General features: G+C 40.3%; 1 pseudogene; it reads left to right on the forward strand.

Annotated features, from left to right (window-relative positions):
- Positions 1-698: 698 nt before the first annotated feature.
- LOC149005051 (protein TIFY 6B-like) lies at positions 699-2,041 on the forward strand (annotated as a pseudogene).
- Positions 2,042-26,278: the final 24,237 nt, after the last annotated feature.

Here is a 26,278-nt window from a genome sequence, read left to right on the forward strand (position 1 = left end):
AGCAAAATTGTTATTGGACAAGAATCCTGTATTAGGTAATGATAAACCATTATGTTTCATTTTACCTACGTATAATTTAGCTAAGAACTAAGTAGGTATAATTGATTTGAAAATTAACTTTTATTTAATATGTTGTAATTGACCAACAGCTAATCAAGTTAAATAGGAGTGTAGGTTGCACATAAGTACACATAGTTCTTGTTTGGTAAGACATTATTCATCATTATTTTTTGTGCTTATCTAACTTGCATAAATTAATTTATTAGTTGTTTTATTTTACTAATTGGTGCATTTTTATTGCAAGGAATAGGTCTTTCAGTCATAATTTTTGGTGTTGGCATTGCCACACGCTCTATCTTCCATATTAACAATTATTGGATGAGTTACTTTTCATGTGGTTTTTTTTTTAAAAGAATTATTGTTCTTGTGGATCTTTTTGGAGATATAATATTCACATGAAGAATCTTGCGTTCTTTTCCTTTTTTGTTCTTCTTCTTGTGGGTTTTGACCACTCTGTACCTCGTATTTGCTCTTATCTTCAAATTTGATTTAGCTTCTTTGTAAGTTTGATCAAGATTTGAAATGTGTTTCTGTTATTTTTTCTATTTTATGTATGATTTGTTCTGATCACTTACCCAACTAATCATAGTTTCCTTTGTATTCCTGTTTAATCTTTAGCTTCCATTAAGAGTTTAGGAATGCAGTGGCCTTTCTGAAACAAGGTGTTTGCCCTGCCTCAGTTCATGTCTTTCAAAGCTGCCCAAGAAGAAAGGGCAAAGAGGATGGTATTTGATCGAATGATGAATTCTGCATTTACAATATCTACAGTAGATACTTTTGATGCTAATCACAAGCCAAATGCTAGCATAGTTCAGGTTCGATCTGAATGTTGCATGAATCGTGTCTAAAGATTTATAAAGTTCAGAGCCTCCGTGTAGTTCGAATAGATCTAATATTGCAATTCTCTATGGTGTGCAGAATAACTTTAGTTTTGATAAGCAAGTGGGTACTCCTAATGCGATGAACACTTATGTTGTTCAACATGTTGATGTCCATCGTCCACATGAAGTTGGGGGCATTCCTATCTCCAACCAAACTTTCTCTATTTCCATGGGCAACCCTTTCTTCAAGACTCATGGTGCTACTACCACAAGCCAAAACTTGATTCTTGCTACTTTGAAGCAACAACCAGTTGGAGGGCTTCCTATTTCAACCTCACATTCTGTGATTCTTGCTTCTAGTTCAATTGATCCAAGGTAATAACTTATTTCTTATTTGTTAATTTCTTATCTCAGATTACTTTCCACTTTGAATGCTAAACTGAGTCAACTAATTTTGTTGGAAAATCTCAAAACCCATAGGGCCTCAACTGACCATCTTTTATGCTGGTATTGTAAATGTGTTTGAGGATGTTTTTCCTGAGAAGGTATTTTTTTGCATCTTTCTTCCTCAAGCATAAACCCATATACAGAGACAAACGCAATTCTTTAAAGTCTAATTCACTGTAATATATATGTAGGCTTGGGCGATCATGTGTTTGGTTGGAAATGTACCTTCCATGAGCATCAACCAAAGGGCTTCAGAAGTTTTAGCACCAACATCAAAGCCAATGTTGTTTCACAGTGTTCATGGCAATCAGTCTACTCCAACTATGCTTTGCTCTGGTTTCCAAGCCCAATCTCTGTTACTTCCTATTCTAGTGCTCAATCAGGTAGTGGGTCTAGCAACAATGATGAAGCGATGACAACAAAATCCAAAGAAACTTTGATATCCCCCAACAGTAGTAGCCAACCTGATGCTTCAGTGGTGGTCGCTCCTATAGCATCTCTTGCTACAACTCTCATGCCAGCAGGTAGGTTCAGTATAGCTTTCTTGGGCAAATTTTGTACTTTAGTTGCAACTTGCATTTGATAATGTACTCTGTAGATACTGTCTACTTATCCTAACAAACTGATTGAATCAAAATTTTGGTTCTGTAGCTGTGCCACAAGCTCGCAAAGCATCCTTGGCCCAATTTCTGGAGAAGTGCAAGGAAAGGTAATTTTATCTTTTACCATGGTTTATATCTTTATCTCATCTTTCCCAAAAACAAATATGTATGGGTTTTGGTATTTAGACATAAAGTAATTGAAAAGTTATAGAATTATAATAAGGATGGATTAGGATACTTAATGTCTTTTATGGTTGGATAGGTTAGAGGCAGACTTAGTGTAGGATATGATGTGGAGGTGCTAAGTTGGGATTTGAATGGATTCTACTAGTGAATTTGGGCTGCTGTAAAGTTTTGGTGAACTAACATTTCAAAAAAGGTAAACAGTAAAAGGGAGGGTAGTTTTAGGGATTTGGAGGTTTTGAAGTAGAAATTTGGATTGCTTACAATCGAATCTGAACTTGAACATAGTGTTATTCAAACTAATGAAGAATTTGGTTGATTGAGGACCCTCTAGGCTTCCCATCGTCAAGGTGATGACTGGACAACACCAATCCGACTAAACTGAATTCTCACCATGGCTAAGAACTTGCTCTTGCCAGCCTTGTTGGGTGAAAAAGCAAGATCTCAGGGGGTCTAAACTAGTTGGGAGGAAAAAAATTTCTTTGGATATGGGAAGAACTCACTATAGATGCTCTAGAAGTACTGATGATGCAGTATTGATGTGTTCCAATGAAGTTACCAATGAATAAAGGGGGCAAAACTAGGTGTTCGTTACCAAAAACATGGTTAAATGAGCTAATGATTATCTTTATCTCATCTTTCCTAGAAACAAGTTGATATTAAATGAGCTAATGTTGTGCCAGTACTGAAAGTTGCCTAATTCTGAACTTCTTAATTGTCTCTCTCATAATTAACTTGACAAGGTGTAATTTTACTTTCACCTATCAACTTTGATTATTTACATATGCCTCCCCAACTTTCCAAACTAGTTGTTTTCTAATTGTCTCTTTTGTGCATTTCAATACTTCTCATGAGGACACTTCAGGATTGGAAGTGTAGAATTTGATCTTGCTTGAGTTGATTTCAGAGATGCTAGTGGACGAGGGTTCCATTGGAGGATTTGGAGCTTGATTTAACTCTACTATTTTATGGCAGAAATTTGATGTATTGAATATTGATCCCTTGGTTAAAACTCTTCATTTGACTTTTTTTATTTGGTTCTTGAATTTTGTATATTTGTACACAAGTTGACTTGATTAATATGTATTTGGTATTATTTTTCTTAAATTTTGTACTTTGAATACTTTTAGCTTTCTTGATTTTTATTTTTCTATTCATGTATTTATACTGTTTTTAGGAATAAATGCCAAAAACAGGGCAAATTTAAAATATAATAATAATCTAATTGGTAATCTAATTGGTGGCGGTAAACATAAAACCGCCACTAAATAGGAATAAATTACCCACTAAATACGTAGAATTAGTGGCGGTTTATGAGGTATCCGCCACTAATTATGGATAATTAATGGCGGTTAACGTAAATTCCACCCCTAAATAGCACAAATTTGTGGCGGTTTTGACTATTACCACCACGAATTATCACAGTATTAGTGGCGGTTTCAAGATTACCGCCACTAAATAAGCTAAACTTGTCACCCCCCCCGCCCCCTCCTCCCGCGGGCACCCCCACTCCTTCTGCCCTACGCGGGCCCCCCCTCCCCCTCCCCCCCCCCCCCTCTTCCCCTTCCCCTTCTCCCCCTTCCCCGGCGGCCCCCTCCCCCCTTTTTGTGGTCCCCCCTCCTTGTCTCTTCCCTCCCCTCGGCCGCTTTCCCCGTCTCCTGTCCCCCGTTCCTCCCCCCTCTTTCCTCCCTTTCGTCCGCTCGTCTCCCGTCTTCTTTGGGTCCCTCCTCCTCCCTTTGTTCTTGGTTCTCTCCGTCTTCCCGCTGGCCCTGTTGGTCCTTCTCCCCCCCGGCGGTTCCCCTCTCTCCCCTTTGGTTGCCCGTCGGGTTCCTGCCGCTTCTCTTGGTTCTCGTCGTCCTCTCCTTCCTCGTCCCCCTCCTTCCGTTCCTTCCCTGGTCCGTTCCCCCCCCTCGGCTCGGCTCTCCCCTTTGTTTCCCTGTCGGGCTCTCCCCTCTCCGGGTTGGTTCCGTCTTCGCCCTCCCGTCTCCTTGCCCCTCCTTGGCCCCCCGTTTCCCCTCTCCGGGTTGGTTCCGGTCTTGGCGCCCTCCCCTTCTCCCGGTCGTTCGTCTCTCCCCTCCGTTGGTCCTCGCTCCTGCCCCCTCTGCCCTGTTGTCTCCCTTTGGGGTGTCCGGGCTCTCCCTCCCTTTCCCTGTGTCCGGCCGCCCTCTCCTTCCCCCTCGTCTCCTGCTCTTCTTCTCCTTTGGTCTCCTGGCTTTTCCTTTGTTCTTGGTGTCTCTGTCTTCTTGTGTTGCTCCGTTCTTTGCCGTGTTATCTTGTGTCTTTTGGCTTTTGTTTCTTGCTGTTCTGCTTCTTGTTTGGTCCTCCTTCCTTTTCTCGCGTCCTGCGTGGCTTGGCCTTGGGGGTCCTCGTTTCCCTTTGGGCCCTCTTCGCTCCCGTTGCCTCTTGGTCGGTGGTTTCGTGTCCTCCCTCCCCTGCGCTGCGTTTTGGTTGTCCTTTGTGGTTCGGGTCTTCGGGGTGCTCTCGTGTTTCTGCTTGGGCCTCCCTTCTCGGTTCCCCTTGGCGTTCCTTTCCTGGTCTTGTGGTTTGTGCCCTGGTTCTTGCTTTCGGTGCTGCTCTGTCTTCTGGTTGGCTTGGCTCTTGGTCCTCCTTTGTCTTCTGCTCTGGCCTGTGGTGGGCCTTTCTTGGTTATGGATCTGGCCCCTTCCACTCTGATCTGTCCGTCGTTCGTTGTTCGTTTCTGGTTGTCTGTCCTTCGCTTGCTGTCTGGTTGTCTTGTTCTGCCTTTCCTTGGTGTCTGGCTGTTCGGTGTTTGCCGGGTGCCTCTCTTCTCGCTCACTCGGGCTGTGGGGGGGGTGCTCCTTTTGTGCGGGTTCCGCGGTCCGCCGCTCCGGTGCGGCTTGCGGGTCTTTGGTTCGTCCGGGGTTTGGGGCGCTCGGTGGCTCGGGTTGGCTTTGAGCGTCCCTTTGCCGCCCCCTTGGTCGGTGGTTGGTCGGGCCCCCCCTCGCCCTGCGGGCCCGGTTGGGCCCGTCTCCCCTGGGTTTTGCCCGTCGTGCTCCTGTGGTGTGCCTTCCCGATGGTCCTCCGTCCTCCTTTGTCTTCTCGGTTCTGTTTCCTTGCACCTCATCTCCCTTCTGGTTCGCCGCCCGTCCCTCGGGTGGCCCGCTGCTTCTTCTTCTTCGGGTCTCGGCCTCTCGGTTTCCGGGTCGGTTGGCTGGGTTTCCCTACTTCCCTCTAATAGCCTATTAGTGGCGGTTTTTATTGCCGGTAGTTATATATTTTTAGTGGCAGTTCCAGAAAACCACCACTATTTTCACATTACACGCGCATTACCAAATACCGCCGGTATTAAATGGCTGCGGTGGATTTTGTGTCGGATTTGTGGTAGTTTATAAAACCTCCACTAAACAAATGGTGATGGTTGTTTTCACTTTTAGTGGCGGAAAAAACCGTCACTAAAAGTGTTTTTTTTTGTAATGACATTGTGTAGCATGCTGGAGGAAAGAACACCTTGTCCTTTCTCTCAATGAACTTTGGATGAAGATCCGGTCGTATCTGTATCTCTCTGAGATCTAAACGTGAATTCACACTATCCTTGGTTTTTTTCTTGAGGTTCAACAACGTGCTAATGATACTCTCACATACATTCTTCTCAATGTGCATCACGTCCAAATTATGACGAATTAGATTAGTTCTCCAATATGGTAATTCAAAGAATATACTCTTCTTCTTCCAATTAAATGGAAGCTTAAGATTTTTTGACTTCCTTTGCCTCTTTTTCCTATTCTTCTTAATAATTTCTTTCCCCAATGAAGGGAACTTAACCCCATACAGTTGCTCCAAAACTTCATCACTTGATGGTGATTTTGCTACCACTCTATATTCCTCAAAACCATCAAAACTACTTTTATCACGTCAAAATCTATGATCTTGGGGAAGGAATCGACAATGACCTAAATAACATTGTTTCTTTCCATATTTAAGCCAACGAGAAGAAGTATCTTTGTTGCAACATGGACAAGCATATATCCCTTTAGTACTCCAACCTGACAGGATAGCATAAGCCGGAAAATCATTAATTGTCCATAACAAACATGCCTTTAGTTTAAACTTCTCCTTCTTGTATGCATCATAAGTCATAACCTCATCATCCCACAATTGTTTCAATTCTTCTATTAACGGTTGTAGATATATATATATATATATATATATGTCTTTCCTAGGCGTGGTGGGCCCCAGAATAAGCAAAGTAAGAAAGAGAAAGTCTGGCTTCATGCACATCCATGGCGGCAAATTGTAAGGCATCAAAACAACAGGCCATGTGCTATACTTTCCACTCAGCAGTTTGAATGGGCTAATTCCATCACTTTCTAAACCAAGTCTGATATTACGAAGTTCTTCACTAAAAGTCGGATGCAACTTATCAAACTCTTTTTATGCTTGAGCATCAGCTGGATGTCACAACCTATGATCCTTTGTACGACCATCATGGTGCCACCTCATCTCAATTGATGTTTTAGATGACATATATTATCGTTGCAACCTTGGTATTAATGGAAAATCCCATAATGTCTTAGCCGGAATTTTCTTATCTTTAGATACATATCTAGATGTGTCACATCTGCTACAATTTACGGCTTTCTCTTCTCCCTTCCAATACAACATTCAATTATTTGGACATGCATCAATTTTATTATAATCAAGCCCTAAGTCCTTGATTATCTTTTTTGCTTCATACATACTTTTTGGTAAAGTATTTGGCTCGGGAAATACATCACACAACAGCTCTAACATCATTGAGAATGCTTTGTCAGTCATCTTGCATAGACATTTTATATGATACATACGAAGAATGAACGACAATTTTGTGAATTCCACGCATCCTAGATACAACTCTTTGTTTGCATCGTTAGTCAATCGATCAAATTTATCTCCCTCAACACTTCCATCCTCTATATTGTCACCTCTGTTGCTATCATCTACTTATTCAGTTACATTTCTTCCACGCATCTCATTTAACATGACATGTGTAACATCATGTGTTTCACTTTCATCATGTAACACTGTGTTAACTTGAGTAATTGAATGTGAAGAAAAACCTTCCTCATGGAAACTCCATTTTGTATAATTCCATAAACTTCCATCAACCACTATATGTTCATATACTACATCTCTAGTCATCCATAATTGGTTTCCACATTTTACACATGGGCATAGGATTTGATCTCCTACAACAATTAATGAAAATGCATGCTCTATAAATTTCTTGACTTCATCTCTACAATGTCAAAACAAACGAAAATTTGGATCTTTCGACTTTCAATCCATTGCCTAGGCATAGTTTCCCCACACCTTATAATTTTGTTGAAAAAGAGTGAAAATGTAAGAAAACTTGCTGAAAGAAAATCAAGAAATTAGGTAGGTATGGTTTAATAGCGGTCCAGAAAAACACCAAGAACCAACAATTCGTTGGAAACAACTCTAACCCAACAAACAGTTGAGCCTAAAGCCCCCAAGCTGCAATAGCACAAACAAAAAATAAGATGCATGAAGAAGAAAAGTATGGAGATATAATACAAGCTAATAAGGAATATTCTAAATCTGGAACAAAACAACATAATGTTATATGTTTTGCTACAGTGTACAAAAAAATGTACCTAGTTAGTTAAGCAATCAATTTTGTTATTCTAATCTACAAAAATGATTTTTTTTTGTAGTGAGTGAAGTAAATTAAGATTTATTTGATTATGAGTAACAGATCAGTCTGCACCTGCTCCAGTACAAGCAGTTATCACCAATACTGTAATCACCTGAGAGAGAGAGAGAGAGAGAGAGCAATCGAATTTTATAATACAAAATTTAATTATGAACCCATGCATTAAGAAGAAAAGAAATTTACAATCCGCTTAAGCCGCCATACCAAATGAAGCAAAAACAGGATAAAGTAAGTCAATCGATGACGAAGGAAGAGAACAATGCCCAAGGAAACCAGAGAAATGATGCTTGCAGCAACATCTACATATGCAAAGAACCTGGAAAAAAAAATCCTTGATCTAAATCTCAGGAAAGTAGATAAGAATAAGGGGAAGAAAACTGTGGATTTCATTGTGAAAAGTACCAAGTACGGGTCATCACTCTCATGTGGTTTCAACACATCAGCAGTTTGTTTGCTAGTGAAGACGAAACCATGCTACAATCGATGTGCATACAACCACCAATGATCTCAGCAAAACCAAATTACAGACTTAATTACAATTTACCACTAATGAAATCACCAAATGACAGACTTAATTACAATTTACTGGAATGATGCAAGTCGTGTCTCAAAAACTGTTTTTTCTTGAGTTCTATTTCTTAGTTTCAAAACCTAGTATTCATGTATACATTAGCTTTGGAAAAGGACAAAAGACAAGTACATATTAGCCTTGGAAAAGTACAAAGGACAAGTACAATATGGAGTAAAATTATAAGTGTGCATGTGTGCATCTATTAAGAATCAACAAGAGGTAAAAAAGAGTGAAGTAATGCACCAGACTGGGAGGACCATCTTGGTTATAAAGCCATTTCTAAGAAGCTAGGGTAATGGTGACTCTTAGCCCAACAAAGAGTGGCCTTTATAAAGAATGCATGTTACCCATCCTCTATAGAAGTATGAATTAGGGGGGGGGGGGGAAGAATGCTCATGGCTAGTGCAAGATGATGTTGTCTCTAGAAATGTTCTGTTAAAAAGGAGTAAAAGATAAATAAATAAATAAATAAGGATGGCACATTATAGACCGACTACATACTCAAGCACCACCAGAAAAAAAACCTAAAAGGCTTGAACAAGGCAACAAAATAAGATTAATGCTTATTACATCTGGCAACATTATTGCTGATAATGTGGCTTCCTGAATCCAAATTGATCAGATTCCAATAAATTTTAAATATTAAGTTCTTTTCCTCCTCAAATTGTTTAGAATGACAAAGGCTCAAGAGCCTTGAAATGATAAATGATAAGGTAACAACCATAGAACAACATGAGAACAATTAGTCAACGCTGTTGTGACCATGATTGAATCGAAATGCTAAGTTTCGGCCAGTTATTATGTGTATCTCTACAAGATCTTGGATCATCAATCATTGATCTATTAAAACTTATCATATCAAAAGTCTTCTGTGAACAACAACTATGTAAACAATCACAAGTCTGAGTGACCCAATTGAAAGAAACTAAACACTTAGTTTACTTTGCAATTCCTCTCCTACTCTTTCACTCTACCCCATTTAGAAATCAGTGTAATGTCAAGACTGTCTTGGATGGCAGAAGACTATTTATCAAGCTTAGCTGGAAGAGAATTGTCTTCCTCCCTGATAGTGAGGTGGCCTACTCGACAACATGACTTGGAGATGGACGCCACAGGTAGACCACGGTACAAATGGGGCTGACAAAGGGTCCAGAGGTTGGGTTTTAGGTAAAGGTAGTGGCTGTTGCCTCTGGGTTGTAATTATAGATGATGAGTGTCTAACTATATATTCTTCTAGTTGTAAAGGAAGATGCTATTGAGTTCAGTTGGGTAACATAGAGTATAGACCATCATCAGCAACTTGAAGTTCTTTCTCTTATTCGCTACCAAATTAGCGGCACAATTTATTTATTTTTTAAAATATTTTTGTTTGTGGGGATAAACAGTTTCAAACTAAAATCTCAACCATGCCATGTGACAGAACACACAATGTGCAGTAGGAAATGGTAGCCATTGCCCATAGGCGCTAAAATGGAATTGGTTATCGTTACTTTTTGAAAGGAAATTGCAACATTCACACAAATCTACATCTATATGACACAATATAGCGTAAAATATCAAAGACATTTCTATTAAGTATAAAGAATTTCAGCTAGTGATCTATACAAGCAATGTCAAACAAATGTTAAACATTCCCGTTCCAAAAGGCTAGTAGAAAGGTAAGCAAATGCAGACATCAGAAACTCTACCAGAGTCTTACCCTTTACTCATCCGATATTCTCATGGATTAATTATATTATAATAATTTAAAAGTTAAAATCTTGTTATTCACAGTTGCTGGGTACAAAACCTAAAAGGAAATATTAAAAAGGGAAAAATGTATTAATCTGCATTGTAGCTAGCAGCAGATGTTTAGGATTTCATTATCACAATTTTATGATAAAGAAGCACTAATTCTTGTGTTTGTTGTACTATCATCAAGAACTAGTGATGCCCTTCAGCAGAGTGATGCAGATAGTATGCCAAACCAGGGTGTGAGGAAGATATATGGTTGGATGAGTAGCAAGACTAGAAAGATATATGATTGTTGATGACTTACATTTGAAGGAAATTAGTTGCTGCAACACTAAGTGATGTGGAGAGTTTGATTGAGGATTTCTGGATACATGCAGCAAAGTGAGGAGTACATAACACAAATTGAAAGGTAGCAGAGCAAATGGGAAGTGCAAATATGATTACAAGGGATCATCAGGAATAAAACCGCAAAAGAAGGAAAACAGAACACAAATTTCTAGCTTGATACAGGTTGCAAACGGAAAATTAAGCATATAGCAAAAACTAAACCGAAAATCTGTCTTTCCTCCACCACCAACCAAAATAAGAAGAAAAAAAGCACAAAAAAAAAAATATGGAGCTCCTAGTTTCAGTGATTGAAGCTCCAAAAATTAACTAGAAAATAAATGGAGGGGAAAGATGAAGAAAAACTGCTAACTATAACCACCACAAACTTTTGGACCGAGAGATAGAGAGAGCTGGTGATACCACGAACCAGAGGTAGAGAGCGAGAGAGTTGGCAATACCACAAACCAAAGGAAGAGAGCGATACCGTAGAGAGTGAGGGTGTGAGGAGGGAGAGAGCGAGCGTGAACAAGAGGAAATCAAAGTGGGAGAATGAAAAGAAGGGCACGGTTTAAGACTTTTGGCGGTTTCTTAGGGATTTTCGGCGACAGGAACTTTTAGGCATTTTCGACGATGGTCTACACCAAACCATCGCTGAAAATAATGATTTCGAACCACTGTGCATTTTCCGCGATGGTGTATACCAAATCGTCGCCAAAAATAAAGAATTTCAAGCACTTTTAAGCGTTTTAGGCGACGGTCAAACCGTCGCCTAAAACAAGTATTTTCCTATGTTTTTAATGGGTGTCACCCTATGCTAATTTTTTGGCGTTGCCTATATATATATATATATTTGGCGATGCTTGCAAAAAAAAGCATCGCCAAAAATGGGTTTTCTAGTAGTGAGATTTGTCGGCCAATACATGATGGAGGTTTGGGCTTCAAAGATACTTTCATTCAAAATAATCACTTCTACAAAGGTGGCATACCAGTTATAGAAGGCTCCTGATTCACTATGGGTCACTTTCTACAAAGCTATTTATTTTCCCAACCAATCTTTCTTAGAAGCAAAGGTGAAGCCTCAAGACTCATGGGCATGGAAGAGTATTAGGGAGGGACAACAAATCTTGAAATACCATCTTATTTGGAGGGTAGAGAGATAGGCCAAGAAATAGATGTCTGGAATGACAAATGGCTTCCTACAAAACCTGAATATAAAGTGGAATCTCCAAAACCATCAAACTGCCCCATTAACTTTGTTGCAGATCTGATAGATGATGAATCTTGTCGCTGGAAGGATGATCTGCTACAACAATACTTTCATTCATCCGACAGAGAAGCTATCATGAAAATTATGCTCTCGCTATTCCGATCCATGGATCATATATATTGGATAGGAGCGAATGATGGTTGATTCTCGGTTAAGGCAATCTATTCGGTGTTGTGCAAAGAACAAGATGAAAAAAGAAGGAACCGACCTACATCTTCAACCATTTAGAGCAGGATTACAATTCCAACAACAGTTTGGAAAGGAATTTGGAAAGCAGAAGTAGCACCTAAGAATGAACTCTTTACATGGAGAATTCTGGCATGACATGTGAAGCTATGAGTAGAAGGTCTTTCAAGGTGGATCCAATTTGTAGTCGATGTGGAGAAATTGAGGAAAATACACCTCACATTATCTTTCAATGCAACTTCACTCGAGCTGCATGGATAATGCATGTACAGAAATGGTCCAATCGAGTTGAAGCAATGGTTTGGACATTTATTTATAGATAAAGTCCATTCGAAGGCCCAACACAAAGTGATGATTTGCATGGCATTATATATGTGATGTACTCTATGAATGACCCGTAATGACTTGCTTTTCAAACAACATATGTGGCAGTCCAGTGAAGTAGCAGCCCATGCAACGTTCAAGCCCAAGAATATCTTGACAGAAAACAAGATCAAAATTAACCTCTCAAGCAACATGATGAACCTGAATTTAGCAAGGGAGAATAGACTTGGTCTCTCCCAGCCCATGGCTACGTCAAATTGAACTCAATGCTTCATATGTTGGAAGTACAGGCAGAGTGGGTTTGGGCTTTATATTACAGGATCCAATGGCCCAACCAACTTTTGCAGAACCGGAACAAGTTTCATCATCCCTAATGAGTGAAGCATTGGCCATACAATCTGGGTTACTCTACACAGTGGCAGAGGCAGTAGAGCGAGTATTAGTTGAACCAAATTGCCAAGTGTTGATAATCTAATTACAGAGGGTGCCTCAGACCACCCCAAGATATTAGCCTATTGTATCTAATATTTTACATCTTAGTTCTGCTTGGGAGGTTCCTTCTCTTATATTCCCACTTGTCTTGCCAAATATCCACCATATCACCTGTTTCAATCCGCCAATGGTTTACTTGTTAAAACCTTAATGCCTTCCAGTAAGCTCTTCCATGCCCATCATGACAAGAGACCATCTCTACACCAAGGCTACGGTTCCAGCAGAAGAGTACTTTCGGAGATGATATTGACGATAAATGTATGGACCATCATCGTTGATTTTGCTTCAGAGTTTTTTTTTGGGTACAAAGGCGCTTTTATATATGGGGATAGGGATATTACATATGTCGCCGGTAAGAGTTGAACCCATGACCTCTCCACTGAGAAGCAGGTTCCTAACCATCCTACTACTCCTCCATTGGCATTTTGCTTCAGAGTTAACGCCATAATGGCACAGGATTGTACTGTCAGCCGTCGGATCAGGATCTGATCAAGATTTCGACCAGATCTCGATCTCAACCATTGATTTTTAACTGTCGAAATCGAGATTTCTCGATTTGACCGCCGATATGAAGAGCATGACCGTCCTGGATTAAACCGCAGGACTGAAGCAAAGTCCATCATCGTGACATTGAAGGGAGGAAGAAAACATGAGCCTTTTTTTGGGTCTCTGGTTCGGAGCTGGTTGTCCATCTCCAGCATGTTAGGAATTCCTTCCGTTGAATTTATGCTTCCACAAGGTCCATCGTGGAACAGTGGTGGGCCTCCTCCTGCATAGACGAACACCATGAACTGTTTCTCCATTTCCAAATAACTACATAAACACTTGTGAACAGGGTTCCTCGAAATGGTAATTGAAATTTCTTTAAATAGACATTGATGACCTTTAATTAACAGAATGGGAAGTATTAAATGAACACTCTCCCACGTCCTCCTCCTATAAGAGCCCTTATTCCACTCTCTTGCCCTTAGTATTCCAATTTATGCATCATTTCTGTTAATAGGTTCCATTTTCGAAACCTTATGATTTCAACTAGTATATGAACGAGAGTTTGTAATGCTAATCTATTTGTTTGATCTCCATAAATTAATGCTTGAAAACGAAAGGTCTTAATATGTTTGATTGGATATATGGGCTACTCCATTTTATATGTGGACGGTGGACGTAGTTCCTTGAGGTTGTTTGTTGAAGTTCGGAAACTGATACGAGAAAAATATCGTCGAATCGGGCCCATTCTTGGTTCAACCCTTGACCCCGGTCGGGGACGAACCGACCGACTTAGGTTCATGTGAACCGGGTTTGAAATAGTGTGCTAAGGAAGAAACATTACAAGATCAGTAGGCAAGCACGAGTCCGAGATTCTTGGGATGGATAACCCGTCAGGAGACGGTTATTAGCACTCACAGCAGACGATCGTGCAAATTTGGATAACTGTCACACCCTCAACAAAAGATCGTGTCATCAAGGGAAGTTATCCATCACTCCACTAACGGGTCTAACTGTCAAGATCTGACGGTCACCAGAAGAAGGCTTGGACGAGTTCAATGTGCAGGATTAGAAGGTACACTCTATATAAGTCATAACCTACGTACGAAGAAGGTAACTGAATCGTATTCCTAGTAATCGTATTCTTACTTTAACTCTGCAATTAGCCAAAGCCTTTGCGATCAGTTCATTAAATGACTTAGCCAACGGACGTGAACTCCCGACCCCCATGGTCGGGCCACATCTGATGATTATTTTGCAGGTCATTCATCAGTGATCTAAGGGCTGAGCAGATTTTGGACGCATCATTTGGCGCCGTCTGTGGGAAATGCTTTAGAAAGTCATGGTTACCAGGTCAACATCTTAACTGAATCTTCATCAAAGGGATGGCGCGATTCCGTAGTTGCTTGTCCTTCTTATCCAAAATTTCAGCTGGCTTTTCATCATAGGTAAGATCAGCACTAGGTCCTTCGGGCGCTAGCTATAATATGTGTTCCGAATTCTCAATGTATTTCCGAAGCATTGAAACATGAAACACATTATGCACTGCAACAAGAGATGGAGTCAAAGCCAAACGATACGCAACAAGTCCAACCTTTTCCAAAATCTCAAAGGGTCCAATGTAACGAGGGCTAAGCTTTCATTTGACATTGGATCCCATCACACCCTTCATAGGTGAAACCTTCAAGAAAACTTTCTCCCCAATTTGGAATTCAAAATCGGTCCTTCTCTTATCAGCATAGGATTTCTATCTTGACTGAGCAGACTTAATCATTTTTGTAATCATGTCGACCATTGCGCTCGAGCTTCGATCATCTCCGGGCCTAAGACTTTCGTTTCACCGGTCTCAGTCCAATACAAGGGTGTCCTGCAAGTATTACCATACAAAGCTTTGAATGGAGCTATGCCTATCGTTGCTTGATAACTATTGTTATAGACAAACTCAACCAAAGCTAAGTGTTCATCCCAATTTCCACCCATATCTACTACACAAGATCTAAGCATATCTTCCAATGTTAGAATCGTTCGCTCAGATTGTCCATCAGACTGTGGATGATGAGCTATACTTAAGTTTAATTGGGTTCCCAAGGCTTTTTGCAAACTGTTCCAAAACCTTGAGGTGAACCTAGGATCACGATCAGAAACAATACTCACTGGCACTTCGTGTAGATGAACTACATTATCCACATATAGCCGAGCTAGCTTATCTAAAGTATGAGTGATCTTCATAGGAATGAAATGGGCTGATTTGGTCAACCTATCAACAATTACCCATACAATGTCATTGCCTTTACTTGTCCGAGGCAAGCTAGTCATGAAGTCCATAGAGATATCTTCCCACTTCCAACTAGGAATAGGAAGAGGCTGAAGTAATCCAGATGGGGGTTGATGAACAGCTTTCACACGCTGGCAAGTTTCACACTTGGCAAAAAAATCATCAACATCGGCCTTCAAACCAATCCACCAAAAATGTTCTCTTAAATCCTTATACATCTTGGTGCTTCCAGAGTGGATTGTAAAGATCGACTGGTGTGCTTCCTTCAATATCTCTTTCTTGATTCCTTCATCAGCTGCCACACAAAGTCTACCTCTAAACAATAGGGCACCATCCATAGATATACCAAAGTCAGGGTCTAAATCAGGATTCAAAAAAATTTTCTCAATCTTTTCCTTAAATTCTTGATCATAACCTTGCAGAGCAACAATTCTATCTCTAAGGGTGGATCTTACTGTCATAGTAGACAAAACAACTTCAGAACCTTCAGGGACAACTTCCAAACCAAAATTTGAAATCGAAGACAATAGAGGTTGACTCAGAGCATTCAAGTCTAGTACTTTCTTCTGACTTTTCCTGCTTCAGCAACCACATTCGCCTTACCTGGGTGATACTGAATGTCACAGTCATAATCAGAGACCAATTCCAACCATCTTCTTTGTCTCATATTTAATTCCTTTTGGGTAAAGAAGTACTTCAAACTTTTATGATCTGTGAAAATAGAAATTTTCTCACCATAGAGGTAATGTCTCCAAATCTTTAAAGCGAAGACAACAGCGGCAAGTTCTAAATCGTGAGTGGGGTAATTCTGCTCATAATCTTTCAATTGCCGAGAGGCATAGGCTACAACCTTACCATGTTGCATCAACATGCAACCTAAACCAATCTTCGACGCATCAGTGTAGACTGTCAAACCACTGAAGTTATCAGGTATAGTCAAAACCGGGGCACTTGAATCTATCCTTCAATTCTTGGAAATTCTTCTCACATGTGTCAGACCAGACAAACTTCTCTTCCTTTCTAGTCAGCTTAGTCATAGGAGCAGCCAACCTAGAAAAATTCTCAATAAACGTTCTGTAGTAGCCTGCCAAACCAAGGAAACTTCTTATTTCCGTCACAGTCTTCGGTCTTTCCCAATCAGCAACTGCTTGTACCTTTTCGGGATCAACACAAATACCTTCAACAGAAATCACATGGCCGAGGAATACTACACTCTTGAGCCAGAAATCACACTTGCTAAATTTAGCATAAAGCTTCTTTTCTCTCAATCTTTGCAAGGTGAAATCTAGATGCCTTGCATGCTCTTCTTCACTCTTTAAGTAAATCAAAATGTCATCGATGAAAACTATCACAAACTTATCAAGTACATCATGAAATATTCGGTTCATGAGGTCCATGAACACAGCAGGAGCTATGTTAAACCGAAAGGCATAACTCGAAACTCATAATGACCATACCTTGTTCTAAATGCCGTCTTGAAAATATCACTAGACTTCACTTTCAACTGGTGATATCCAAACCTTAAATCAATCTTTGAGAACACTACTGCACCCTTCAACTAATAAAAAAGATCATCAATTCGGGGCAGCAGGTATCTATTCTTAATGGTCAGCTTGTTCAACTCACGGTAATCAATGCACAGATGCATACTACCATCCTTCTTCTTGACAAACAAGACCGGGGCTCCCCAAGGTGATACACTAGGTTGAATAAAACTTCTATCTAAGAGTTCTTTTAACTGCTTTTGCAACTCTACCAACTCAATAGGAGCCATTATATATGGAGCCTTGGATACCGAGACAGCCACCGGGATTAAATCAATTGAAAATTCCACTTCTCTATCAGGTGGCACACCTGACAGATCCTTCGGAAATACATCAGCGAAGTCACATACAACACTAACTTCCTTTACCTTCTTTCCTTCCTTAACCTTTCCTTCAGATGGCATCCCTTCAACTAATGCATAGACTTGCATCAGGTCAGACAATGTCTTCTTACCAATTCTTCCTTTCTCGCCTTGGAATTCAAAAATTGAACTTCCACTAATTTGAAATTGAATTCTCTTTGAAGAACAAAGAATTACAGCATTATGGGTAGTCAACCAATCAATACCCAAAATGATATCAAAATCCTTCATATCCAAAAGTACCAGATTGGCTTCCAAATTCTTCCCACCAATCAAAATAGGACACTTACCTAATCCATTATCTAGTTTCACAACAGGTCTAGTAGTGGTACAAATCGATTAACAACTAAATAAATTCTCAGATGCTAAGTCAGTCTTCTTGATAAATGCAGATGATATGAATGAATGAGAAGCACCCGTATCAAATAAGAAAAATGCAGGAATAGAGGGAACAATTAAAGTACCTGTAACCACTTCATGATTCGCATCCTTTTCAGTACTGGAAATATTAATACTCTTCCAGAAGGAGGGAAAGGAGTACTCTTCACTGAAGGAGCCGACTGTTGAACTGGCCTCTTAGGACAGGCACGAGCAAAGTGACCAGTTTGCTTACAGTAGAGAAGCAAACAGGGTTACTAGGTCCAACAGGAACAGGTGCAACTGGAGGCTTCTGATCCAAAGGCCCAGGAATAGAATTCACGGGCCTAGCATTTGCATTCATCGGTCTAGCATTCACATTCATCGGTGGCCGATTCCCACCAAACTAACTAAAATGGCCTGGCTGCTGAAATCCAGAACTCTGACCTACACTCCTAGGCTGAAAAGCGGAAGTAGAGTATGGCGTAGGTCTCACAAAGCGTCTATCAGTACGATCCACAAATCCAAGATTCCTTGGCTGCCAGTGTCTTTGCACTTTAGCATTCTCTTTCTTAGTTTCTTCCAACTTCTTGGCATTCTGCACCACCTGGGAATAACTTTCAATAGGCTAAATAGTGAGATATGCCCTGATTACAAGTCGCAATCCCTTGAAGAATTTCTTCGCTTTGGCAATGTCAAGCTGCAAGGAGTCAGGAGCAAAGAAGTGAAGCTCTTCAAACTTCTGTTGGTACTCCAACACAGATAGAGATCCTTGCGTAAGAGCCATAAATTCAGCTTCCTTCACTGCTTCCAGGAAATAGTTCTTGCAAAAAGCTTCCTTGAACAAATCCCATGACACAACGCCAGCATGCAAACCTTCCAAAATAGGCCGGGTGGAAGTCCACCAAGCGTCAGCTTCATGTTGCAGCTTCTGCTCAGCAAACAAAATTTTCTGGGCTTCAGTACATTGCAGGTGTCGAAAAGCTTTTTCCAACTCACGTAGCCACTTGTTAGGAAACAAGATATCCTTGGATACTCCGGTGAAGTTGGGAACTTGCATTTTCAGAAAACTCTCCATCAAACGGGTATGAGGAGTTCCGGCTAATCCTCCTGCATTTAGAACTGCTGCATGAGGATTTCCATTGACACCGGCACGAGTCTCATTGTGCAGAGTCATGAAACCCTTCAGCATCTGATTGAACTGGGCTGCTTGCTGCTGCATCATATTGCCCATAATGTTGGCAATGTCGCAAAAGCTTCCGACGTTCGGGGCACCGGGTACATCAGGTGTACCTTGGTCACCAGTGTTGGTCTGCTGATCATGACCATCGATTGGTATCTCATCACTTTTGTGACCACTAGATTCACCACGCCCACTTCTTAACGTAACCATTCTGCAAAAACCGAAATGTCAAAAACACTGAATTTCGAAGTTTCGACACAAATCACAAGTTCAAATGATTAAGAATCTTAAATCATGCTTAAATACATCCATTTAGTCATCAAACAATCAATCATGGCACAAAAATCATATTTTTCCAAAATTCAACAGCAAATGGAGCTACTGGGTCCATTGGTCGATTGGTTGGTCGAGTGGTCCAGTTGACCAATCAGTCGACCAATGCTTATAGCACGCGAATTTCAGGGTTTTAAGTGCCAAAATCCCATTCAAACTCATTCCAAACTTTGCCAACTTGAGAGGGAGCTCTAGGGAAGAAGTGCTAAGGTCCTCCTAAGTGATTTCCAAGTAGTTTAGTGCTTCAACAATAACACTACAACACTCATTCATCTTCACAAAAGGTAAATCTTCATATTCACTTTCAATTTCATCTTCTCATGCTTGCATTTCATCAAAATCCATGATTTACTTGTGTCTATTGCTATAAATCATGCTTAGGAACACTTAGAAACATGCTCCACAAGTTTTTAGCACAATGCCATGCTTAAGCAACAAGTTCTAACACAATCTTGCACATTCACATCACTTTCGTAACTGAAATCGTTAACTTTAGAAAAATTTCGATTTCTCACAAACCGCAGGGAGTTTTCGCACGAAATCAAATGCTACATGCTCAAAATGATATTGTGAATGTGTTCATGTAATTTTATTCTACCAATTTCAAAATTTTCAAAAATCCAATTTTGACCTAAATCTCAAAATCCCCAATTCCTTCTTACTGAATTTTCAACTTTAGACCAAGATTTCGATCGATTTTCCCCAAATAAACTTCATAGCCATGCAATTCCAAGTATTACACACATGCTAGTATGTTCAATTCGCATTTTTCCCAAATTTTCAATTTTGATGAAAATTATGAAAATGCCCTTCTTGCAGAATTTTCGAAACAATACTAACAAGCAATACCTTTTTGTCTTATCCACAGACATCACACCATGCAGAGAGGTGGACGAGATCGAGGCAGAATAGTCGGTGCTAGGCGAGGTAGAGGTCTAGTTCCAGCTCAGCCTAGAGCAGAGGTACTATGACTTGACAGATTCGATACGCCGCAGCCAGAGTTCCTGTACGATGCATACATTGAGTACTACCACATAGACTACGGGCGGCTTCTTCATTTGCCAGAGATGAGAGTATTCAGGATTCGGCAGAGGTTCGATACCCTAGGGTGGACTCATCTCTTTACGGCGGACTTGCTCGTCTACCCGAATCTAGTGAGGTTGTTCTTTAGTAACTTCACGTTTGTCGAGGAGGCCAGAGGACATGGTCATCCTTTCAGACTCATTCTCGAGAGCAAGGTTGTGAAACCCGGCCCTAACCTAACCTGGATACTCTTTGATTGTAGGTCCGAAGACCCGAAGTAGAAGTGAAAGTCAACTATGGGCCATATTGGTAGATGATATAGTGTTCGACTCCGAACCTATGGAGATTGAAGATGATGCCTCATACTTGAAGACAGTGTTGGATATAGAGAAGAGACTGCACCTTGATGAAGAGAAGATTAGTTGATGACCTTAGAGCTTGGTGGGATATGATTTAAAGCCATTTTTCCATGCTAGGTATGCTATAGAATGTGTGTTTAAAGTTTCGTTTGATTCCGAGTAGTGGAAGACCCTCAAATCCCTATTTTTGGCTTTGCTGTCAGCCTGGGTCGAGTGCTTGGGTCGACTGCCCAATGCTACCCAGCCAATCGACCCAGAGTTGCTGAACTCAAACAGAATCTTCTGTTTTGAGAATCTTGCTATATATACCCCATGACTTCGTGATTTTAGTATCCCTAGCCTCCATAACACTTAGAGAACGAAGGGAAACCATCTCCAAGCCTCCAAGAGTGAAGAAGAAGACCTAATCTTGCAATCTTGCAAACTCTCTCTCTTGTTCTTCAATTAAAGGTTAGTAATCTATCTTTTATGTTAATGATTTATTCTTTCCATGATCACTCTCATCTCTGAACTGAGATTATGATAAAGATGCTGCAACCTTGTAGTCATATCTTTACAATCTCTTTTCATTCTCTTGTACTATGATCATCTCATTCATTCTTGACATGATTCTTTTGATTTCTTCTTAAACTATGATAATATTTCCTATTTTGATTCATTCTAGCATTATAGATGCTTCTCTATGATTATTCATACCTCTGATCTACTGTGTTCTTGTACTAGAATGAGATCTAATCATCTCTAGTTCATCTCTTTCATTCATAGCATGTTTCCAATGAAAACTATGATTTTTACCAAAATAGAAACTATGGTTCTAAATTAGGAAGTAATGTTTTAATGGTGGTTTGATGTCTAAATTATGCTTTCTAGGCTTAGACTACTGTGTTAGACAATCCCTCCAAGTTTCGTCGCATTCTGGTTTGTGTAGCATAGGTTTCTGATCAAGATTCTATTTTTACTTTCGGATTTGCTCTTGGGCAGACTGCCTGGGTCGACTGGCCAATGCTACCTACCAATCAACCCGCAAGCAAACGAAAATCTGTTTTCTTCGTCCGATTTGATTCGAATCATGCTTATTCTTTTAGGACTACTTCCTAATGATTGTGTGATGCTATTCTAGGGATTATTTAAGGTAAGGAAAGTTGTTACCATATTAACATAGATTTGCATAGGTTTAGTTTCTAATTTGGAAACTACTTAGATTTGCTACTGTTATGTTAGTTTCTATTATGATATGAATGCTGCAAGTACATTAGGATCTTATTTCCTTATTTACTTTATGTACATGATTATGTATGGATACTTACCCATGTATGTTTCCTTATTTATTTAATCTTGTCTTATTATACTCTTTCATATGATGTGATATTTGTCGTGGATGATATGACTGAATTATGATTGTGATTGCTTAGGTATGATTTGGGATTGGGGAATGTCCTTTTGACATTTCTGTCCTTGGACCTCATTGGGAGTAGTATGGGATATTTCCAATGTTGCCCTTTGACGCTTTCCCGGATTATTGGTTGTCATACCTAGGACTTGTCTAGTAGTGTTTGGCTAGGTTATACCCCTGTTATATTAGACTCGAATCAGAAGGGTATTGAGACCGAACGACCCGTGGTAGCAATGGGGATTTATGGGCGCTCAAGACCGATAACCAACCCGTGAGGGGACATAAATCACATTGTGGGGGCCATTTATGGGTAGAGTTGCATATGGATAGACTTGGGCTCATGGGCGCTTAAGACCGGTAACCAACTTGTGAGAGGACATGAGAGCTTCCCGTTTACTATATGTGGATGACCTATAGGGTTGATGAGTCCGTAGTCTGGGACTATGCTGACTCTAGTGTGAAGGATGCCGAAAAGGATCGCTGGGGGAGAGGAATGGACATATCTGGATCTGAGTTGATATGACCAAGTAGAAGACTTGCATTGGGCTAGGCTTTACCCTGACATGCGCCAATACTTAGACCAAACGGTGATGTGAGAGAGAGGTGACTTAACCCCTAACCAAGGAATGTCCAGGAAGGATGCAAGACCCAACTACCACTGGCAGACCCAAGATGCCAAGATGGTTGAGGGGGAGTGATTGACCTACCCAAAGAAGTATGGTGCTATGACTTAAAGCATGTCTGCCTATAGAGACCAGCATACATAGAGTTGGACTCATACATACATTGTTGCCTCATATCATATCATCTTATGTTTTGTTTGTGATACTATGTTATTTATGCTATTATGGAATAACTTGCCTCGCTGAGTTTCTTTGAAACTCACTCCTTTTTGTACAATATCTTTTGTTAGACTATTCTACAGGTTTTGATGGCTATGAAGCGCAATATGAGGAAGCGCAAGATGAAGAAGCGTACCATACACAAAGTGCTGACGACTACGAAGATTACTTTGAGGATCCCTCGAGTGGTCTCTCTTGTTACCAGGATTAGCCCTATTGTGGAGTGGGAGCGTCTGAGCATCATCGATGAAGTCTATGTCTATGAGGACATCCTTTATAAAGTAGAAAAGACTCTAGTTTAGTTAGATTATATCTTCTTTCTTGTCTTTAGAAATGGTTGTAATCCCATTTGATTATCGAACTACATTCCGCTGTACTCGTGGAGTGAGATTCCGCCTCACTCTACTTTTGATTTATATATCTATTGGTATCTTTTCCGCACTCTGATGAATATCTCGTTACTTTACCTTGATTCATTTGAATAATATTGTTAACATTGATTTAGTCTTGTTCTTGATTATATTGTTGTGAATGTGGGAGGTTGATTTCTCTAACTACTAGATCTTGTGGACTGTGGAATACACTCGCTTTTCCGAGTTATTGTAAATTCACTCCTTTGTGCAAATGTCTTGGTGGATTACGTGACAAAGGTCATGGACACAGAGATCCACTTCTCTACCAGGACACTGGCACAAATTCTTCAGGTGCCATACTACTCCCACAGGTGCCTTGGGATACCATCCAAGGGTACAGAAGATCCCTATTTACTACCCCTGCGGCCTTCATGAGATCCGTGCTAGCGACCTTGGCCCAACCTTGGAGTGGAAGTGGCCATGCTTAGTTGATGAAGATGCACTTGATGAGCTAGAAGAGCATCATCGTAGTTTGGGGCAAACACATCATGCCTTTGCCGGATGTAAAACCCAGCCCTAACCTTGACCCGGAAACCTTGTTATTTGTAGGTCCGATGACCCGAAGTAAAGTAAGAAGTCAGCTTTGGGCCATCCCAGTAGAGGACTTGGTGTCTGGCTTTGAATCCATGAAAGTTGATGATGAGGTTCTATTTATGGAAACTGAATCCTGATGAAGATCTGATTAGTTGATGGACTTGGAGTGCTCTCTATCTTGGTTTGAAGGCATTTCTACCTATTAGGTAAGTCACTTGACTTGTGTGCAAAACCCCTTTAGGATTGGATTTGATCTGGACCTTCAATTCCCTGTTTTGGTCTTGTCTGTCAAGATTGGTCGATTGATTGGTCGATTGGACCAGTCGACCAATCCACTCGACCAATGAGTGTTGTCTTTGGCAATTAGGTTGTTCTTGCTCTATTTAAGTCCAATCTCGAGTCCACTTCGTATTTGCTGCCTCCAAACTCTCTGAACGAACCAAAGACCTCTCGCAAGTCATCTCTCTTGCATCCTTGGTGTTTTCTTGACGGATCTTCGTCGAAACTCTTCTTTTTGCATCAAAAGGTATGTCTACTCTCTCTTCTTCTCCTCCATCTTTGTTTTTCTTTCCTTTTGAGTTGAGACAGTAGAAGAGATGCTGCATTCTCTGTTGCAAACATCTCTGAACATGTTCTCATGATCATCCTAAGGATTTGAGGCTAGAACAATGATCTTAACCATGATCATTGCAAGCTTTTGAAGGAATCATGATCAAACCATGATCTAATCTTTGTTAAACTTCTAATCTGAATTCTGATCTCTTTGGATCTTCTATGTTGATCATGTTAGTAGTTAATTACTGTGTTTTCCTTCCATGATCCATAATCTATAAATCTCTAGTTGTTCTCTTCTACCTTACTATGTGTTCTTCATGATGCATGGTAGTTACATATATGGTAGGTTTTATTTCCTTATTTAGATTTATGCTTCTAAGCCTTATTCCATGAAGATCTAAGTATGTTTTCATGATACCATTACCTGAAGCAATGATCCATCCTCCTATTGTTCTTGTCTTTGTTTTCTATTTCAAATTCATCAAGATCCATGGTTGATTTAATTATGGTAACTTTTTGTTTCCTAATTTGGATCTTGATATCTTGATTGGATTAGTGTTTTGAGGTCCCCTATATGTTAGAATACTACTGATGTAGTCTACCCCTTGATTAGTACCCTTTTGAACCACCAAATTCGGATTTCATATCTTAAAACTCTGTTTTTTTAGGCTCTCTCTCGCATTGGTCGATCGATTGGTCGATGGACCAATCGACCAATCCACTCGACCAATGAGTACAGCAACTCCAGAATTGGTCTATGTTGGATGTTTTGGTATCTTTTCTATTAGGGATCTTTCCTAATATGTTGTATATACTTGTTTAGGACCTTCTTCTCAAGTTTGCCGAGATCTTACTTGATTTCTTAGGATTCCTTTGCGAGTTATAAAAGGTAAGGATGGTTATTTCCTTAATTACATGGATAGCATGAATCTAGTTTCTATATTTGAATATCATAGATATGATTCCTAAATTAGATTCTTACAATGATATACTACTGTTGCATAACTTTGATTACAGTAGCATTACTTATTCATATTAAATTGATTCATGTATGATTTACTTACCAATGTTATAAAAGTGATTGTAATTATTGATTTCTTTCCATATATGAAGTTACCATATATGTGATGATATGAATTGATGCATGTGTATGCTTAAGTATGGTTTGGAAAGGAGAGGTGTCCTTTTGACACTTCTGTTCTTGGACTACTACGGGAATATTATGGGATGTTTCCGGAGATGCCCTCTGGACACCTTCCTAAACTGTTGGATGACATATCTAGGATTGTCTAGTAGTGTTTGGCTAGGATGTCCTGTTATGTCGAGACCCTAATCGGAGGGGTATTGAGACCGAACGACCCGTGGTAGCAATGGGGATTCATGGGCGCTCAAGACCGGTAACCAACCCGTGAGAGGACAGGAATCACATTGTGGGGGCCATTTATTGGTAGGGTTGCATATGGTTAGACTTGGGCTCACGGGCGCTTAAGACCGGTAACCAACCCGTGAGAGGACGTGAGAGCTTCCCGTTTACCATATGTGGATGATCAATAGGGTTGGTGAGTCCGTAGTCAGGGACTATGAGGACTCTAGTGTGAAGGATACCGGAAAGGATCGTCAGGGACGAGGAATGGACGTATCTGGATCCGACTTGATGTAACTAAGTAGAAGACTTGCATTTGGCTAGGTTTTACCCCGACATGCGCCAGTACTTATACCAAATGGTTGTGAGAGAGTGTGTTGACTTAACCCCCTACCAAGGTTTGTCCCGAGGGATGAAGGACCCATTACCAATCGGCTGCTCAAGACCGGTGAAATGATCCGTGAGAGAATCCAAGATATCTTAAATGGTTGAGGATGTGAGTGGACTTTCCTAAAGAAGTACGGTGCTATGACTTAAAGCATGTCTGCCAATAGAGACCAGCATACAT

Source organism: Hakea prostrata, chromosome 9, assembly GCF_041222555.1.
Source record: "Hakea prostrata isolate BN-2017 chromosome 9, UWA_Hpros_2, whole genome shotgun sequence".
NCBI lineage: Eukaryota > Viridiplantae > Streptophyta > Magnoliopsida > Proteales > Proteaceae > Hakea > Hakea prostrata.